The following is an 11,292-nucleotide window of genomic DNA, read 5'->3' on the forward strand; positions in this document are numbered from 1 at the left end:
CACACTAGTGGGCATACAGATATGACAACCTATTACACTAATGAGTATCGTTCCTGGAATCTTGATTACAAGAGCAGTGAATAAGTCTTTTGCTGTCCTGGGCAACAGTTGAATTGTCCAAACCAAATACCAGCAGACCCAGTCTTAATCCGATCATCCGTCATATTCGCTTTGGATGATGTTGGAATTCTTCTGTAGCCATTATAGGAGACTATACAATAGTTACTGTGAGGAAATGTTAGTTTAGCTTTCTACTCTGTTCTGCTGAAAGAAGGCTTGTACCTTGTAAATTTAGACTAAAATAATTGCAGGAGGGATATGGTTGTTAGGTACAACCGAAATTGGTATTAAAGCCCTGTGTCCTGACATTTTGATATGCACATACCAATGTCTCCTATGGACACCAACCGGGATCTCCATTTTCCCTATTCAGTACAAGTGACTGAACCCTCATATTGGCCCTACAAGCCAGAGTAGCCTTGGCCTTTTCACAAATTTTGTTTCATTCCAGTTTGCTGCTAGCATCTTCTTTCCAATTTCTACAATTATTTAGTGTTGTCATCTTTAATCCCTTATCCTCATCACCATTTAGGTCTGTTTTTGGAATATCATTCTCTAGGCCAGAATTTTTCAACCAGGGTGCCTTTGGGGTTCTTCAGGGGAGCCTTGAGGTTTCTTCAGGGGTGCCTTGATAAAATGCCTAAAAATTGCCCAAAAACTCTGAGACTGTGCAGAATTTTATGGTGCCTTAACTGAAAAAGGTTGAGAAAGACTGCTCTAGGCTCAATTAACAGAATGTTCTTGGCAGGATTATTGATTTTTTTTTATATTTCATTGTCATACTTCTGTGATTTATTAATAATAGGAAGGTCACCAAACTGACATCTCCTAGTTGGTTCTGAAATCCAACTTTCTGCTTTAGATTATGTGCCATACATTTTCAAGACTTCCCTCTTGAAGCAATTATGACATGGTTTCAGTTTCATATGTTGGCACTGTCCTGATAAGGGTCCTCTACCAAACAGCCTTGGATTTTCTAAACGGGTATGAGAGATGGTGGTGTACATTAGTATACACAAGTTGCACAATTTCTGCTGAAGCCTGCTAAGCTTTATTGATACCTATCTGGATAAACCCTCAGTGCAGGATGTTGTAACCTTCCCTTCCAGCAAGAATCAAAGCAAATTTAGATGTAGTTTGTATTTAGAGCCACCACATGATAACCGCTTGCTACATTTAAGCTTGCCCTCATCTTTTATGTTGGAAAACAGTATTGAGGGACACAGCTTGATAATTAAAACTGCTTGTAGGCAGGTGTAGTCTGTTATCTCCACTCATCCACAGCAGCAATGCAGATGGGGTAGGAAGTTTAGAGGAACTGAGTTTCTCTATGATTTCGTTTGGGCACATGGACCAGGCATCTGTTGGATGCTTGTGCCTCATGTGACCCAGAGGCCATCTTAAGTCAGAGTCTATTTAGACTCTGACCCTGGGGTTTGGCATACTTTAGGTGAGTAGCTAGTATACTGACAGGTCCCCGTCTGGCAAGGATAGTGTTGAACATTCGGGAAAGTTTCTGGAGGAGTAGGGAGAGTGTAGGGACTATGTCTACCTTGTCAGGAAGCTTGCCCTTTGGGTTGGACCAGCCCGGCTGCATTCTGCTCCTTGTGGTAGATGCTCTCAGGATCTTTGGGTCTTTAGGCCACTGTCTCTCTGTGAACCATTGTAAAAGTGCCACTGGGCAGTGATCCTTCCCTCCCAGTCTGTTTGTACACGTTGAACTCTTTTTACAATACATTGTTTGGCAACAGGACTCTGTGTGTTCACTGCCTGCCACACCATGCTGCACCTACCCAACATGCTGCCCACAGGAGAAATTTACAATAGAGATGTGCACGACAAAAAAATTTATTTAGTTTCGGATTCATTCATTAAGTCAATAATTTATTTTTTGTCATATTTGTTATGTTAGAATGATTTGTTTTCAGAGTTAGTTTCATATATTCGGATTTACTTGCTTGCAACTTCAATTTGACTTGCTTTCGATTTTGATGTGACTTGCTTGGGATTCGGAGTTTTATGTGACTTGCTTGCGATTTTGATGCGACTTGCTTGTGACTTTGATGTTTTGCTTGACTTTGGCCAATCATAACAATACAGAGTGTGACACATATTATTGAACTTACAGAACTCTCTGAAGTCGCAAACAAATTAAACAAATGAATGCAAATTAATTTGTTGTTTTTCATTATAATGTAGTCTGGATTCATTGAAATTTGTTGCTATTGTGATTAAGAAATTCAGATACATCCGAATCTCCGAGTATCGGTATTCTTGTCCACATTTCGGCTCGTAAGTAAATGAATCCCATATAGCTAATGGACAGTAGGCACATAAAAACTGAACACCTCCCTCTTTCACGTCACACATTCTTAGTTTCACCTAATGCCCATACTAGTCTGGATATGTTTTCTTCAACTCTGCTGTTTCCTGTTCATTTGGAAGATTTCTCCTCTATCAACATCTGCTAGTAAATTCATGTTGGATATATGAAATCCTGAAAGTCTCTCCAGTCAACCAATTAATGCAGGTTTTCCCAATGCTTTTGTACTGGTGTTATTTTTGAAACCGCCCTGAATTCAGCTAAGAAGGGCTTATTTTCCAGTTTTTAGCATACTAATGTCTTTTTGCAATAGTCCTGCTGTTGACAGTAATTACCTGTTTGTGTTCCAGGTCAAAAGACTCCATTTTTGGTCAAGCCATTATGACTGGTGATTCCTTATGAAGTAATTGGGTCCAGCTTAGGCTGTTTTCCTATCTCCCTCTGTGAAGCCTCAATTTTGAGAGTAAGAAGAAGTTGTGATGGAGTGGGGAGACTGTTTACTTACCCTAGCTACACCCAGCCTCTGTGACAATCCAGGGGATACAAGCCTAGGGATAAATCTGATAGCACATGCAGTTCCACCCTCACCAGTTCTGAGGTGGAGGGAATGCTTGATGGTTTTCAAAGGCATTGAGAAGCTTACTCATCCAATGAAAGGTTGCTGAAGGTAGTATCTGAAGGATACTAACAGAGTTAAACCTTCATCCTCAACCTCATTCCTTTCATTTGCATCTTCCCCTGCCTCAGCAGGAATGCCATTATTGCTACAGACACAGGAGACTACAAAACCCAGTGTGCCTGAATGTAGGAGGGGTCCTATAAATTAAAAAGCCAGGGACAGTGTGGGACAGTTGTTAGAGAACAGTTGGAGTGTGCAAAGGGGAAATCCCTGTCTGAGAGAGAGGCACTGTTAGAGACTACATTATATGAGAGACAAAGCCTGCTGGTTCTAGAGAACTGGGAAAGCTGCCAACATTTGCTGAGTCAAGGCTGAATTGGTGTTGCCGTTTGCTGGAGCCAAAAACCGTCCTCAGGCCTACCATGGGAAACCCTGCTGATCTCTGCTGTGACAGTGCCGAGCTAAATAAAGACCACAGCAGCATCAAGGGCTGCTCCTCTGATTGCTGCAGAAGTTCACCTGAAGTAATCCTCATCCTAAAGGGGGTCCTTGTTCCATACAAAAAATTTTCTTCTAAAAATACAGTGAATTCCGCGAGTAGAATATTAACCCTTTGCGACACTTTAACTGGCCTTGTATTGAATCAATTGGAAAGCAGTATTGCCCCGTTACTCTTAAAGACACCACCTATTGCCCATTAACAATCATTGACAGTCCTGCTGCTCAGAACTGTGCACTTGAATATTTGAGAAATATATATTACTATACACCTAAATATTAATCCTTGATATTAATCCTTGACTGATCACTGCCCATTCAGTGTTCTAGGAAATTAGTTCTCTACCAACTGATTCCCTGTTTGTAGAAACATTCTTTCCAGCGCACCAATGTCTTCAAGGTCCCCAACGTAGCCAGCAGAAGACTTACCATAAGGACTGTGTTAGAGTACCTGTTATTCTTCATAATTAAAAGTTTATTGATATTTTTCAGCCACAAAGTACGACCTAGGCCTAGCCTCCCTATTCTAAGTGACTAGCAACTTAACCACTTACTCTATTGTTATCCAGTCACAGTTGCCTGAGGCTGCTCATTTAGTGGGGAAAAGGAAAGGAACAGAAGGGGGCACCAGCCTAAGTGCAGTATTAAAAAACACATTTAAAAATAGCCAAATCACTACTCATAACTGTGGTAAGTATATGAGCATTTCCGAGTGAGTTATGTCCCAGGAGGATGTAATTGAGGAGCCCTTGTGCGTCCATTGGAAAGTGAAATTGAGGGCCATCAACCAAGGATGCTGTAACCACCGTGGAATGCACGGAAGACCGGACCAGAAGCATTGTGCACTGGGAACACAAGGATAAGTCAGGTGACGCGTTTCAAAGCTTCCGCATTTTCTTTAGACCTGATAGGATGGCACAGTTGTATTAATAAGGCCCCATTCACACTTGCACACTACAGTCTGTGTCCATGGCTGATCACTACATGTGATTAGTTGTGGGAGCTGTCAGCCTCCCATTGCATTTAATAGGTTTTTTCAATTGATGTTTATTGATATTGCAATTTAATGCTACGGTGCTCCTTGTCACCTCTCAATGCCATTTATATTGTCATTTAGCCCCCTGTCACATCGGGTGCGATTTGCATGCTGGGCGACTTGCAAATCGTATGCCAAGTCGCACCCTATTGTCCACAATTACAGCGGTCAAATCGGTACGGTTCTGACTTGGTCGGAGCTGCACCGATTTCTAACATAGTACATGCTCTACTTTTCGTGTGATTTGGTGTCAGATGTCTTGCAAATCGTACTTGAAATCAGCATGTCCCCTGACTTTGAAATCGTGCAACTTCACTGTAAGTAACGCGATTTCAAAATGGGGCTTGATGTGACCAGGTTGTAAGTGGGGAAAGCTGCAGTTTATGCTGAGCTTTTCGGAACTTAAAGTAGCATTTCCACTTTGTCATTTGAAGTCTGAAATTGTGTATCCCACAAAGTGTTTCTCATAGCAATATCCTGTACTTTTGGGTATTGATATTCTCAATATACTTTATCTTACTCTAAGGTCTAGAGTCCCATTTCAAGGTGACCCTAAGGTAATAAGCAAAAATTATCAGTCTTTATTTACTGATGTGTATACCGAAGGTGTCAGTGGTGCTGAGGTGTTTGTTGATTTCAAGATAGGAATAGAGGACCCAGTACAACCAGCAGCTCCTACGGGGGTAGTGCTACACTCCACTATAGCAGTGAGTACATCTTGGGCTTTTTGTCTCAGATCTCTGTGACTGTGATCCAGTCTTTTTTACATTCTGTAAATCCTTAATGATCAATGTATGTGCATCAGCAGTTGATGGTTTAGGTCAAAAATGTTCCACAACTGGCTGTTTAATGCCCTTGGTTTCTTTTTTTTCTTTGTTTTTCTTGTTCACCTCTCTGCCCACCCCTCCATTTGGACTGCTTTAGACACCCCTACATTGCTTCATTATCATTAAGCTGTATCCCTTACTGGCTCAGAGCAAAGGATTTTATGATTTTTAATTACAGCTACAGCAATTTTGCCCATAGCCTAACAATTATAGCTGAACTCCATGTATGGATTTCATTGCATTGATACATTGTTGCAGCTTGGAACAATTTAAGCATGCATAAGCCATACCTGTGGGATCCCTGTGGAAGCTGTAAATCACTTTAGTAGTCACTGCTACTACGGTGATCACTGTTGTCTTCAGTAATCCAAGCCGAGAGGCTGCCCTGCTGCATGGTAACCACAGAGGTCATTCAGCACGGGCACAGTTCACAGAATGTTTTACATTTTTCTCAATGAATACAAAGCTTTCTCTGAACAGATGTAGAGATTGTGGCATCACTACCCTGCCTCTCCACCTCATCCAATCAGAGAATGTCTAACATTCATTCAGAAAAATGCAAGGAGTTCTGTGAATTGTTGAGCAAGCAACTCTCTGTGGTAACTATGTAGCAGGGCAGTTGCTTGGCATGGGACCTGGAAGACAGTGGTGCTCACTGTAGTAGCAATGACTATTACAGGGATTTCCAGCTTCCACAAGGATCCCACACATATTTTATATACATACTTACATTTGTCCAAAGTAGACCAATGTGACTATGCTATAAAATCCATACAGGTATTCAGCTTTAAACCTCCTAAACTGTTGTGATAGATTGTTAGCATAAATCAAGTTGACTGCAAGCTTGCAAAATGTAACTTTTCCCTAGTTTTTACAAAATCAGCATTTTGGCTGCAGTATGGCTACTCATTTCAAGTTGTTAGTAAACATGCTTTCATAAAAAAGCTACAGTAGACATCAAAAGGAGTTGTATTATGTGCTTGTTAAACTGAGATGTGATTGTGCAGATATACCAGTAAAAGCTGAATAGACTAGGAAAGTGTGAAAATAATCTGAAGGTGTGAGATGAATTGGTGTTGGTAATAACATCAGAAGACACAAATCAAAAGCAGCTACAATTGTAGAATGAATCTGAAAAACCTGTATTGCAGGAAAAGTATGACTAACTAAAATAAGGACATTTTCCCCCAAAGATTGTTTTTTGAATTTTATATTTTCCCGCTATACAATTTATGAAAATCTATAACTTGTTTAGCTAATGAAGTACTTAACTGTTTACAATTCATACCTTCAATTCCCTGTTTTTACCATATAGACTCGTGTGAAAAATTTAAGTACATTCCATAGAAATTGTTGACTTTTTCAACAAAATTAAAACGCAAACATTTTAACTAGTTGCCGACTGCAGATAGGCAAATTACGGCTGCACTGCGGCCGGCTAGTTCTGGGAGGGCGTCATATGACGTCCTCCCAGAACGCGCTCTCCTGCGTGCCCACGGGGGTGGGCACACCTGGCGATTTCCATGATCGCTGTGTCCTACGGACACAGCTGATCACGTGATGTGGTAAAAGGCCAATCACAGTGGCCTTTTACCACGTGATCAGCTGTGTCCAATGACACGCTGATCACTGGGAAATGCAATTGCTGGTTCTCAGCTGCACTTTCCTCACGCTGTCAGAACCGGGAACGGCACTGATCATCATGGCACTGATGATCAGTGCCCTGAAGATTGGTGCCCAGCAGTGCCACGCACCAGTTCCGCCCAAATGTGCCCAGCAGTGCAGCCCACCTGTGCCCAGCAGTGCCGCCAGTCAGTGCCGCCCAGTAGTACCGCCAGTCAGTGCCCGTCAGTGCCGACCATCAGTACCCATCATCAGTGCCAGCTCATCAGTGCTGCCTATCAGTGATGCTTATCAGTGACGCCTATCTGTGCCACCTCAGTGCTGCTAATCAGTGCCGCCTATAAGTGCCAATCAGTGCCGCCGAACAGTGCCCTGATGATCGGTGCCCAGCAGTGCCACCCACCAGTTCCGCCCGCAAGTGCCCAGCAGTGCCACCCACCTGTGCCCAGTCAGTGCCACCCAGCAGTTGCGCCAGTCAGTGCCCAGCAGTGCTCCCAGTTAGTGGCGACTATCAGTACCCATCATCAGTGCCAGCTTATCAGTGCCACCTATCAGTGCTGCCTATCTGTGCCACCTCATTAGTGCTTCCAATCAGTGCTGCCTGTCAGTGCCCATCAGTGCCGCAAATCAGTGCTTCCTACCAGTGCCGCCTATCAGTGCCCATCAGTGCAGCCTCATCAAAGCACATCAGTGAAGGTGAAAAATTACCTGTTTGCAAAATTTTATAACAGAAGCAAAGAAACTTTTTTTTATTTTTCAAATTTCTTGCTCTTTTTGGTTTATAGCGCAAAAAGTAAAACACCCAACGGCGAGTAAATACCACCAAAAGAAAGCTCTATTTGTGAGAAAAAATTTATAAAAATTTCATATGGGTACAATGTTACATGACCGCACAATTGTCTTTCAAAGTGCGACAGCGCTGAAAGCTGAAAATTGACCAGGGGGTATGATCGCCGCCATTACAAGTAAAAAAAAAAATCCCAGTATCTATACCGCCATTTGTAAATGCTATAACTTTCACGTAAACCAATTAACCACTAGCCTACAGGGCACTTATACCCCCTTCCTGCCCAGGCCAATTTCCAGCTTTCAGCGCTGTTGCACTTTGACAATTGTCATGCAACACTGTACCCATATGAAATTTTTATCATTTTTTTGTGACAGATAGAGCTTTATTTTGGTGGTATTTAATCAACTCTGTGTTTTTTTTATTTTTTTCTTAAACAAACCAAAAACCACTGAAAATTTTGAAAAAAAGTTTTTTCTTAGTTTTTGTTATAAAATTTTGTAAATAAGTGGTTTTTCTCCTTCACTGATGTGTGCTAATAAGGCTGCAGTGATGGGCACTGATGGGCTGCACTGATGGACACTGATAGGTAGCACTGATGAGGAGGCACTGGTAGGTGGCACTGATAGGCATCACTGATGGGCACTGAAAGGAAGCACTCATATATGGCACTGATAGGCGGCACTGACTGGCACTGTTAGGTGTCACTGACTGGCACTGTCAGGTGGCACTGATAGGCAGCACTGAAGGGCACTGAGCGGCGGCACTGATGTGCACACTGATAGGCAGCACTGACTGGCACTGATAGGTGGCACTGATTGGCAGCACTGATAGGTGGAACTGACTGGGACTGATGAGTGACACTGAAAGGCAGCTCAGATGGGCACTAATATGTGGCATTGATGGGCACTGGCAGGTGGCATGGATGAGCAATAAGAGCTGGCACTGATGGACACTGACAGGTGGTGCTGCTGGGGCTACACAGATCATCAGGGCACACTGATCATCAGTGCTCTGATGATCAGTGTACATGTCCCCTCCGAGGAATGCCGATTACCAGCTCTCCTCTCCTCTCGAGCTGTCAGCGTGACAGCTCGTGGGGAGAGAAATGCCAATAATCGGCATTTCCCTGTTTACATGTGATCAGCTGTGATTGGAGACAGCTGATCCCATGACCAAGCCAACATCTTCGGCTCTTTCTGTGGATCAGTGATCCGCTGTGTCCGAGGGACACAGCGCAACGCTGATCGCTGCGCTGCGTGCTCCGGGAGCAGCGCATGTGCGGTTAGAATGGGAGGACGTCATATGATGTCCTCCCAGAACGAGAGAACCTGCTTGCATCCGTCATATTTAATTTACACGTATTGGGATTTTTTTTATCAAAGACATGTCGCAGAATAATATTATTATTATACAGTATTTATATAGCACCAGAAGGTTTGCTCAGCGCTGTACATTATAGTGGGGGACAGAACATGAGACAATACAGTAACAAAACAATACACGAGGGGTTCGAGGGCCCTGCTCTTTACATTTTGGCCTAAACTTATGGCGAAATTTGAATTTTTAGATTTTTTTACTGGACATGTTTTATAGCAAAAAGTCAAAAATATAATTTTTTTCTCAAAATTGTCAGTCTGTTTTTTTTTGTTTTTTTTTATAGCGCAAAAAATAAAAAACGTACAGGCAATCAAATACCACCGAAAGAAAGCTCAATTCGTGGTAAAAAGAGGATGTAAATTTCATTTGGGTGCAGCACTGCATGACCGCACTATTGTCAGTTAAAGTAACGCAGCGCCGTAACGCAAAAAATGGCCTGGTCAGGAAGGGGGGTAAATCCTCAGGAGGGCAAGTGGTTATCCAGCAATTCAGATCCACATCAATCATGAAGCCCTGATGGCCAAAAGAAACAACACTGCCATCATGTCCAAAGCCTGTGGAATGACTTCTCCCAGTCACAGCTGCCACAATGCAAAAGGGTGAGGTCTCCCGGCTGACATCACTGACCATATATGCACATGACCATATTTGACCAATGATGTCACTTGGATCCCCATTATATTGTTGTGATGTTGAAGACTGCGGGGGGTAAGCACTATGTTACATGTTATACCCTATGGACAGCCTTTAGGCTTTGTTTACACTTGTTTTGCTGTCTGAAGAGTGGTCTGCGACCATAGGATATTAGTAGCTCTGCATCCAGTGCTGGAGTTGGTGGTACTGAGTGCTACTGAATTTCAGCAGAAAAAAGCCCTGAGTGTAAGTAATGTAGAGGAAAAACATGGGATGCCTTGTTAGAGACCAGTCACACATTTCAATACAATCTCATGTTACTAACAGGACATCAGGTTTAGGTACTAATCTGAATTATTTAAATTGATTTAAATCGCGTGTAAAGGCTATTTTTTTATTTTAAAAAGTTGTCATACTTAATGGTATTGCACAGAGTGGTCCCTTACCACCTCTGGAGCCCCCCCGCTGGTGCAGTCTGCTCCTTCTTCTTACAAATGCCCCTATAGCAAGCCGTCTGCCAAAGGGACACCCGTGTAGGCGTGCTCCCGAGCCAGGCTGTGTGTATCCATAGACACACACAGTGCAGCTTGACCACGCTTCCTGTTCCCTCCTGCCAGGATTTGACTGACAGTAGCAGGAGCCAATGGCTCCCACTGCTCTCATTGTCTCCTGTGAGACTATAAATTGAGTAGTGGCGCTCCATCCAAGACTGCTGGCGTATGAGAGGACTCAGGTAAATTCTTAGGGATTGGAAGAAGGGAACAGGTATTAGAAGGTTTTCTTACCTTAATGTAGAGAATGCATGAAGGTAAAAAAACATTTTGAGTTTAGATCTAAAATGTAAAAGTTTAGACTTTAAATGACATAACTCCTGCTTTCAGTAATTGTTCTGCCTAGTTATGACCTTAGAAGAACAGTGAATGGTGTTATGCAGCAACTGGTTTCTTTTCCACTATCTGATGCTGAATTTTATCTGGTTCCTGAAAAACAAGAACCTGTCATGAGTGATAACAGAGAGTGCTAATTGCTGGAAGTGCTGGGTGTCATGCTGACCCTCTGGTTTCAGTACATTCCTAGTCATTGACTGATAAAAAGCATCGACTTCTGACTCCAGCTTTTCTGATGTGCATTCCTCTTACAGTTTAGTAACTCAAAAAGCATTAGGACATGAAATATGAACAAAGCATATCCCTCTATAGTGTGTACTTGTCTCAATTCAGAGCACTAAGTGTCATTTCTGTCAGAAAAACAGTGACAGGGGAGGGGGTGGGGGGCTGGTCCCTCCAATCAGCTGCAGTGTGTAATTTCAGCTCTCCACCCCTTTTTTTCTGAACTCTCAGACAAACTTTGTCAGCACTGTGAAGAGAAAGGGAGGTAGAGCACAGAAAACTGCAGATAAACAGGTACAACATATGTAGGAGGCTTTGTTTAATCCTTGTGTATCCTGAGGCCAGTCACTTTGCTGGTTATATGTCAGGGGTTACATTACCACTTTAATGGTAATGT

The sequence above is a fragment of the Staurois parvus genome, unplaced genomic scaffold, assembly GCF_062004578.1.
Source record: "Staurois parvus isolate SC_StPar_1 unplaced genomic scaffold, SC_StPar_1.0 ptg000538l, whole genome shotgun sequence".
Taxonomy (NCBI): domain Eukaryota; kingdom Metazoa; phylum Chordata; class Amphibia; order Anura; family Ranidae; genus Staurois; species Staurois parvus.